Source organism: Petaurus breviceps, unplaced genomic scaffold (genome assembly GCF_028583685.1).
Source record: "Petaurus breviceps papuanus isolate PSGF00001 unplaced genomic scaffold, PetGlider_PUasm1.0 90650, whole genome shotgun sequence".
Taxonomy (NCBI): domain Eukaryota; kingdom Metazoa; phylum Chordata; class Mammalia; order Diprotodontia; family Petauridae; genus Petaurus; species Petaurus breviceps.
In genome coordinates this window covers 4,019,812-4,030,061 of record NW_027187299.1, presented here as the reverse complement: position 1 = coordinate 4,030,061, position 10,250 = coordinate 4,019,812, and the positions used below count along the sequence as shown (strand labels likewise).

The following is a 10,250-nucleotide window of genomic DNA, read 5'->3' as shown; positions in this document are numbered from 1 at the left end:
CCACTGACTCTTAAGTATGAAATATTTACTAAATGAGAAGGCAAATGCAAAAAGTGTTATGAAATTTTACTTACTGGAAAGCAAAAACAAGAATAATCAAATCAACCATTCACCCACGCCAACTCATGGTGGAGTCCACTGGGGGAGAGTGTGAGTGGAGGAGGTACATACTTAGAAGCACTTATCACTGAAACATATGAATAGGAAATCTGTGTGCTCAGGGCAATTCATATCTCAGGACTGCAGGCCCGATATTGGAACAATCTGCACCATGTGTCACCTGCCTTTCTTCTAAGATTCCCTACTCTTTCAGTGGACAAAGCTGCTTCTCTGTTATTCAGGCCATTAGAGCAAGGATAAATTAAGCTCTTTTAGAACAGTAGTAGTATTACGTTCCTTTCAGTGAAACAATATCCCTATGCCTGGGGTCTGTAGTTTTCTAGGTTGGCTCTCTTGACTGGGCACTGAAGCAGTGTTAAGCTTTTTGAGACATAGTTCTGTTAAGCCATGGAACTTCAAAAATCCTCCAATCAGCTCTTTGAACTCTAAGGATTTTCTTGCTCTCAAGTCAAAGAGGGCAGGAGAAGGCAATACAGTTAAAACCCTTGAAGAGTTTCCCCTCCTTCAGAATGTAGATAGAGGGTCCAAAAGGGCAGTCAACTAGCTATTCACAGAGTATTTGAATTCTACTTGCCTCCAGTTAGCTCTTAAGGAATCCACAGGGATTTTCTGTCTTCCATAAGCTCTCAAGTTCTGTTTGGCATGAAAGAGTAACAAGCTCAGTTAGCTTTTCTTAGTTCAGAAAAGTCCTGCTTTTTACAAAGAGCTCTCAGACCTAAAGGATCTACTAGAATTCTTGCAATTCTCCCAACTGCCTCTAAAGGTGGGAAACCTGCGGCCTCAAGGCCATACGTGGTCTTCTAGGTCCTTGGGTGCAGCCTTTTGACTGAGTCCAAGTTTTATAGAATAAATCCTTTATTAAGGGGATTTGTTCTATGAAGTTTGGATTCAGTTGAAGGGCCATACTTGAGGACCTGGAGGGCCATATGTGGCCTTGACGCCACAGATTCCCCACCCTGGTCTAAAGCAATTCTGATTCTCCTCTACCCTTCTTTTTTCAAACCATAAGCATCTCCCTTTAGGGGACTGCTGCCCTCAAGATCTTCGGATTTCTGGATTCTTGTCTTCTCAATTTCTGCACTTCCTCTACATCTAATGCTTCTGATTAGGGTCTCTTTATGTGTGTGACTATCTCATTGATAAACTCAAAATCCACCCTTTGATCAGAAGAACGGTAGTGTCAAATGCAAACTGAAAGAGAGACCATTAAACCAAACTCCTGAGGATTACATATTAACTTAGAAAGCCACGTTAGAATCCTCCATATTTTGTTGCATTTTTGTCTATTTTGTTAAATATTTCCCAATTACTTTTTAATCTGGTTATCGATGCTCTCAGGAGTATCCTGGGACACATACAGCTCTTGGACCTTATGTTCGATGCCTTTGATATGGAACATATATAAAGAATATACAATCTTTCCATGGTCACCAAGCATTTGGGGGATATTTTAGTGTTTCAGCTATATTCATCAAAACTCTGAAAACAATGGTATACAAATGAGGCTATAGAGACTTGCAAATAGCTTTACCTCAATTAATGGTTTTGCTTCTAAATTGCTTTTGAACAGGTCCTCTCAGTATGCTTATCTGAAGGGTAGTTTTCTCTCAGGTCCTTTGAACTCTCTCAAGCTATTTTTTCTCACACAAATGTCCTTTTGAATGCTCTTTTTCAGCAAATAAAATGTCCACATGTGAAAGAGGCAGTAACTGATATAGAATAAATAAAAAGAAAAAAATCCCCACAGATAAATACAAAGGGATAATAGTAGTAAATAGTGGGATGAATGAAAACTACAAAAGATGGTTTCTGGGTACTTAGTAATCAATTTTTAATTAGACTAGTTGATAATAAATAAATTGATGGTCAGTGGTTTTTCTCCTAAGGGAGACACTGAATGTCATAAATATTTTTTTTTGAAAGGGAATGGCCCTGACAGGAGAAATCAACCCTGATTAGTAGATATTTAAAGAGGGAAGTAGGCTAAAACTCTTCAGCTCCTCCTGCTGAGAACATGGCTTGATCATGAGACTTGGGCACTTTCATCATAGTCTGGACCAGGGAATCCATCTCCACCCAGACCACTCTGGCTGGTTTTCTTCTTCATGAGGTGAGTCACTCTAAGCTCCAAAGGAGGGATACAGTGGTATGGGTTTATTTCTTAAGTGCAAGAATTCACCTAGATTGGATTCTGTTTATACTTTAAACAGAAGTAAGGTCTCCTCCTTGTGGGGTACTGCCCAAGATCAAGGAGCATGTACTCTAAGGTTTAGGGCAGTCTCCTCTATCAGTGATGTCCCTCAGACTGGCTGACTGACCTACAGGGACTGAATAAGGAAATAAAAACTTAATCCTAATTTAATAATTGGATATTAATATAACAGCAAAATAATTTCTCTCAGCTAGCATTATTTAGTGCTTTAAGCTTTCCAAAATGCTTTACAGGCATCATCTCATTAATAAAGTAGTTAAACACAAGGTAGTTTAAAAATGAGTATGCTAGCAACTGGGGTGGGGGAAGGGATCAAGAAAGGCTTCTTGGAGAAAGTGATGCTTGAGCTGAATGTTGAAGGAAGGGAAGGATGAAGAGTGACTGCAGTTCAAGTATGGAGTGGGGAGGGGGGAGATAATGCAAGGACATACAAATGGAAAATGCCCCCTTGTGTTGTGAGGGAAGGGTATTTATTTGGATAGATCTCAAAGTTAAGGGGTGGGAAATAATATGTAATGAGAAACTTCAGGATCACATAACCAGCAAGGTAGCAGACTACACATGTTCTCCAATCTTTTGAATTCTCAAAAGTCCCCAACATAAGAATTATATTCATGAAGTAAAGTCATTATATGAAAGGTCTCTTGAAGGAGGAATCACTTGAGGTGAGCCTTGAAAGGGGAAAGAGGATCCAAAAGGTGGAGATAAAGAGAGAGATCATTCCTGGTATAGGAGATAGCCTGTGTCAAGATAGGGAGAAGTGGAATGGAATATTCTGAGTGGGTAATAGCAAGCTGGCTAGTTGGACTGGATTGCAGAATGCATGCAGAGGAGTAATATGTAATCAGCCTGGAAAGAGAGGCCAGAGCCAGATTGTGAAAGGACTATTTAGTACATCTTGTTTCACACTAAGCCTAGTTTCCTCCTAACTATACTCTCTTTTGTCAGGAAAAGGTCACTCTACTCTTGGCAATCATGTGACTTCATGGGTTACTCCCATGCTCATGCCTCTTCCTTTTATATCAGAACTTGGGTAGTGAAGACTTTCTTCTTGACTCACCCTTGCATTTCCTGATGATTTTATAATTTGTCATTCAGCTTCCACAAATGATTTCTCAGAATCAGTCAGGCCTTTTACTCTGATCACATTAACAGAAAGAGAAGCATTTTCAAACAAAATTCCATGATACTTTCCTCCTGTCTTGGCAATGTTTGTTTGCCTCTTCTGACTCATTCTACCCTGAGAATGTAAAACCAGGATGTCATAATAAAAGAAAAACATCCATCTCTTCAGGATCCTGCCTATGACATTGCACAGAATCAGTTGCAACAGCACCTGAATGCCTTGTACTTCAATTAAAAAAAAAGCAACAAAAACAAACTCAGATCTAAAAATACAAATCACCCACATGCGTGCATTGATAAAATTATATGCAAACCATGTCTTGCTATGTTGGCAATTAACTAATTAATTGAGAGCCAGAGTAAACAGATGAACTGTACAGCTAATGCATTAATTACTGTTTATAAAAATCTATGAAAGCTTACAGTGAAAGGTGTTATGTAAGTAGATGGAGCATTATTATTATTGTTGCTATTAGTACAAAAGGAGGCTGCATTCCACAGAGAAGTGCTCATTAGACAGAATTTGGAGACCTGGATTTTTGGCTCTGCTACTCACTCCATGCTATTTTAAAAAACAAACAAACAAATAAATAAGTAAAGTTATTTTTTATAATGACTAAATTTCCCCTTATGTTGTTTCTTCTCTCACCTTCCAAAATGGCATCTCATGTGACAAAGAATTAAAAAAAAAAGATAAAAGGAAATGAACTAGTAAAACAGATCAATAAAATGAAAAAAATGACAGTATAGAACACAATATAGACCCCCCACACACACACAAACATACTCAAATACATACAAAGAAAAAGTGATAGTGATTTTCTTATATCTCCTCTTTGAAGCCCAATTTGCTCTCTAGAATTTTGCAATATTCAATTGATTGTTTTTGTTCTTTCAGTTTCCATTGTTTTGGTCATTTTTTACATTGTTTTCTGGACTTTATTTTACTTTGAATCAGGTAAATCTTTTCACACTTTTCTGTGTTTGTTGTATTTGTCATGTTTTACCACACAGGAATGAACGTTACATTCATGTATCACAATTGGACTAGCCATTTTCCAGTCGATGAATATCTTTACTCTTTCCAATTCTTTGCTAGCACAAAAAGTATTGCTGTAAATACTTTGGTATATATGGGGCATTTCTTTTTATCAGGGACCTCCTTGGGATAGATGTTTGGCAGGAATTTCTGGGTATAAGGATATGGACATTTTATCCTCTTTGGATAATTCCGAATTGCTTTCCAAAATAGTTGTACCAATTTACACCTCTACCAAGAATGTATCAGTGTGTTAGTCTTTTCACAACCCCTACAATATTGACAAGTCTCATATTTTGCCAACTTTGCCTGTGTGCTAAGTGTGAGGTGAAATTTTATTATTATTTTGACTTGTATTAATCTTATTTTATTCTTCTAACTCTTATTATTAGTGATTTGAAGTATTCTTTCACATGATTGTTAATAGTTTGCAATTCTTCTTTAGAAAACTGTTCATTTTCTTTTGACTACTTACTTATTGGACAGGGACTTTCAATCATACATATATATATTTACATGTCTATCTATTTATGATAATATACATCTGTTAGTTATTTATGTATCTTAGATACCAAGTCCTTATCTGAGAAACATGATGCAAAAATTTGTTCCTATCTTATCTTAGATGCATTAATTTTGTTTGTTCAAAAGCTTTTTAATTTCATGTAATCCAAATCATCTATTAATTCTTTTGTTATTAACTCTATCCTTTCATAGGCATTCATCTCCTCATAGCTATAAAAGAAGGTATGCTTCTCTAAATTTTTTAGGGCATGATCTTTATATTCAAGTTGCATATTCATTTAAAATTTATTGTAGAATATGGCGTAAGATGTTGGCCTAAGAGTAATTTCTACCAGACTGCTTTACATTTTCCCAGAAATTCTTACCAAATTTGGAATTTTCTTCTAAGCAATGTATATTTGAGGGTTCAATGAATAATGGATTTTTGAGTTCTAGGATTTCTGATTCTCCTTTGTCTAGTGTATCCCACTGATGTAATTTTTATTTTTAAACTAATTTCAAATGGTTTGGGTATTTACTGTTTTATAACATATTTTAAGGTATGGAAATATTTTTCCCTCTTCATTCTTACCTGCCCCTAACCCTCACTATTTCTCTTGCTATTCTAAATTAATCCCTCTAAATGAATATTGTTATTTTATCAAGTGTTATATTCTTTTTATATTTGTATTCTTTGGATAGTTTGATTAGGATAACATTAAAATTACAAATTAACTTTTGTACTATTATCACTTTTATGATATTGACATGGCCCAGGCCTGAGGACCAAACATTCTTCCAACTGTGTAAGTTATTCTTCATTTCTTAAAGAAGCATTTTGTAATTGAATCTATATAAGTACTGAATCTATATTTGTAATTGATTCTAGATAAGTGTATTTTAGTAGATTGATTCACAATTATTTTATGCATTTTGTAATTATTTGAAATGGATTTCCCTATTGCATTTTAGATTTCATTATTCTATGGAAATCCTACTGATTTTTGTGGTTCTATTTTTGTAGTCTGCAACTTTGCTAAAACTATTAATAGTACCAGTAGATATCTTTACTGATTCCCTAAGATTTTCCAAGTAAGTCAACATGTTACTAGTCAGTAGAAATAATTTTATCTTCTCTTTGCTTATTTTTATGCCTTTATTTTCCTTCTCTTGTCTAACAGTTCTTGCTGGCATTTCCTAGAAGTATATCAAATAATAACACGGAGAATAGTACTTATTCCTGTATTATTAAGAAAGTTTTTAGTACATCCCCAGTATATGTAATGCTTGTAATGCTTGCATAGGGTGTTCAGGGAGGACTAGTACCTCTGGTGTGAGGGTTTCTGAGACCTTTTCAGGGCTGCTTGTCCACTTTTGTTGTCCATCTCTCACTCAACTCTCATCTGTGGCTCCAAGAATCTACATCATGGTGGCCACACCCAGGTGAAACATCTTGGCAGATAGGTTAAACCAAGTTGAAGGTAACTGATAAACCTCAAACTTGTTGGTGAGTTAGGGGGGACTTCTGCCTCAAGCATCTAAAGACTTCTTGTTCCAACAGTCATTAAGGTGGCTGAAGAAGGGGGGTGGCTAGGTGGTGTAGTGAATAGAGCACCAGCCCCGGAGTCAGGAGGACCTGAGTTCAAATCCGGCCTCAGACACTCAACACAAAAACTAGCCATGTGACCTTGGGTAAGTCACTTAATCCCAATTGCCCTCCAAAAAGCAAAAAAAAAAAATGTGGCTGAAGAAGACACTGTGTAGTACTTAGAGCTCAATCAGACATCAAAGATGCCAAAGTAATCTACTCTGGGCCATCACCAGACTTTTGTCTTGCCATTGGACTTTGATGATTCTGGAAGGTAAAATGAGGCTGATAACTTTGTGCAGTGATGCCTCACTTAAATTCAATTCATGCTTAACTCAAGATACCATTCCGTGATATACTTGGTCCTTTTTGAAACAAAGACCAAACAATAATTGCTGTTGGTTTTAGATAGATACTTTTTTATAATGTTATAATATCCATCTATCTTAAACTATATATCTACTTCATATGGCATTTAACATAAATGAGTGTAGCACTTTGTAAAATACTTTTGTGACATCTATTGAGATAATTCTGTGGTTTTGAATATTTTCATTTTTAAGGGTGTTTTTATTTTATTTTTCTCAATTACATGTAAAAACAATTTTTAACATTTCTTTATAATTTTTGAGTTCCAAATACCCTCTCTCCATCCCTTCTTTCCTCCTCCTTGAGAAGGCAAGCACTTTGATATAGATTATATGTGTGCAGTCATGCAAAACATATTTACATATTAGCCATGTTGAAAACAAGAACACAGCTCCCCACATCCAAGAAAAATAAAGTTTAAAAAACAAGATTTGATTTACATTCAGACTCCATTAGTTCTTTCTTTGAAGGTAGAAAGTATTTTTCATTATAAATCTTTCAGGAATTGTCTTGGATCATTGTATTGCAGAAAATGGCAAAGCTGATAACAGTTGATCATCATGCAATATTGCTGTTATTGTGTACCTTGCTCTCTCGTTCTACTCACTTCACTTTGCATAAATTCATATAAGCCTTCCCATGTTTTTCTGAAAGCATCCTGTTTGCCATTTTTTATAGAACAATGGTATTCCATCCCAATCATATATCACAACTTGTTCAGCCATTCCCCAATTTATAGGCATCCCTTCAATTTGCAATTCTTTGCCACCACAAAAAGAGCTGTTATAAATATATTTGTACAAATAGGACCTTTTCCTATTTCCATACAGAACTAGTGGTGGTGGTGTTGCTGGGTTAATGGGTACACACAGTTTAGCCCTTTGGGCATAATTCCAAATTCCTTTCCAAATTGGTTGGATCAAGATATTTTCATTTTTAATGTGACTAATTGGGCAGACTGTTTTCCTAATGTTGAACTTTTCTTCTTCATTGGTACAAATCCAATTTGGTAATAATGAATGAATTCTTGAATAAACTGCTGCAGTTTCTTTTGCAGGATTTTAGTTAAGATTTTTGAATCTGTGTCGATTAGTTATATTGGTCTATAGTTCTTCTGTATTTCATCCTCCTCTGTTTTAGGGATTAGGACTATATTTATCTCATAAAATGATTTTGATAGTGTTTTTCTTCTTAATTTTTGAGAATAATTCATACAGTATTAGTATTAATTGTTTTTTCAAGGTTTATTAGAATTTTCTAGGTTCAGTAAATATTTTTTCCTGTAAGTACTTTTTCTTTATTCTGAGTGTCAGGTAAGCTTTTTAGATATCTATTAGCTTGAGTATTTTATATATTTGAAGGTATGCTTGCAATCCTTTTGTGTTCTCAGTTTTGTTGGCATTTAACTGTCCAAAGTAGATTCTTGTAATTCTTTCTTATTTCTTCTGGTTTGTGGTGATTTCACCTGATTAAAAGAAGACAGCAGAAAATCAAATCAACAAAACAGCAAATGTATTTCACTGTGAACCTAATTAATTACACACACACACACACACACACATACATACACACATTATTAAAGCACTTAGATTCCCTTCAAAAAACCCCCAAAATAACCAAAAGGCAACAGAGAGGTTATCTTACTATGTGTGGGTATAAAACATTGTGACAAGTTTTTATACAAATATTCCAGAACTTAAAGTTACAAATGAGCGTTGATTGACCTTCAAAACAGTAATCCCAGGAACTTAGACATTGACTCCACTGATGTTAACAGTAGTTCAACATATTCCAGTAACTCTTCTTTTGAAGTAGTTTTCAGGACAAGTTCACAAATCTGTGCAAGAAATTGTCATAGAATTGCAGATTTAGAGTTTATCTAATCTAACCCTTTCATTTTCCAAAGGCCAAGTGACAATAAGTAACTTTGCTAAGGCCACACTGGTAATAAGACCAGAGCAGAGATTTGAACCTGGGTGTTTGGGTTCCAAAGTCAGTGTTCTTTCTACTGTAGTAGAAAGTAGAAAGTCTCATTACTTATTACTTTAAAGTAATACCTTACTTTTTTTTTTTTTTAACAAAATCTATCATGCTAATTTTTCACTAGTTTTGGATCTGAATGACTTTTGGACACTTCTAAAAATAGAGCAATAGAGAGCTCAGAGGCTAAACAGCCTTGTGGGTGTAATAAGTGAGTAGAAGACTGCTTGGAAATATAGAGTACTGTATGGGGGTGGGGAAGTGTGGAAAGACACTAGACTAGGTATCAGGTCATCTGAATTCTAGAACCGGTTCCACCAACTGGATTTGTAAATTTAGGCAAGTGCTTAAACCTTTTGGACTTCAGTTTCTTCCTTTATAAAATAAACAGGTTGAAAATCAATGATCTCTCTGGTCTCTTTCAGCTCTAAAATTTTATAACTACATACTATGCAACCTTCAAGAGCTAGAACCTTACCACAATTGTGGATGTTCAATGATATAAACTATTCTGTATAGAAACATGCAGGCAATGAAAATAATTTGAAGGAGACATTCAAAAAATTTTGAACGATGAAAAAATCATTGAAATAAATTTATAGCCAACCTCACAACCCCTTCCTGTCAACGACTAGTTTGAAGGGAAGCTTATAAGACCATTCAGAATCAGCTTATAGGATCAGCTATACAGAACTTCAAATTTGTATTACAAATTCTTGTATATGTTTATTAAAAACTTGGCTTCATTACTTCATATTTATATCTGGTACTCAGGAACAGTTCCACTCAAAATCCTGAAGTAGTATCTCTTTAAGATATATTATGAAGACAGATAAATAGGTAGATTGATAGAGATAGGTAGATAGATAGATGGGGGAGAGAGACACACACAGAGAGACAGAGAAAAAGAGAGACAGAGACACACACAGAAAAACAGAGAGAGAGAAAGGAGACAGACACACACACACACACATAGAGACAGAGACAGAGACACACAGAGAGAGAAAGAGAGAGACAGAGACAGAGAGAGAGAGAAGCACTGTGGGCTGCCTTGGCAATTACATGTCATAATCTCAACAATAGGCTTTCTTTATTCACTTGTTTTTCCTGTATGGAGAGTTGGGCCAAACTCTTTGGAGTGATTGCGGATCTCATTTAGAAAACTTTGTGATGTTCTGGGGCTTGCCACAATCACAGCAATTTTACCTGCAAACAAGACCATCTGGAGAATCTCACTGCCTCCCAGGAGCCCCTCTACCATCTGAACTCTGCACTGGACATCTTCCAAGATAGTGGCAAACACCTCTGGTAAA

The 10,250-nt window shown here is 35.7% G+C and overlaps 1 long non-coding RNA gene across 1 annotated transcript in view; it reads right to left on the bottom strand.

Moving 5' to 3' along the window:
• Positions 1-8,186: 8,186 nt before the first annotated feature.
• The window catches only part of LOC138143628 (uncharacterized), a 123,088-nt gene continuing 121,024 nt past the window's right edge, over positions 8,187-10,250 (bottom strand). The window contains exon 4 of the long non-coding RNA XR_011163756.1: positions 8,187-8,422. This is a non-coding gene — a long non-coding RNA (uncharacterized lncRNA). The remainder of the gene's footprint in view (positions 8,423-10,250) is intronic.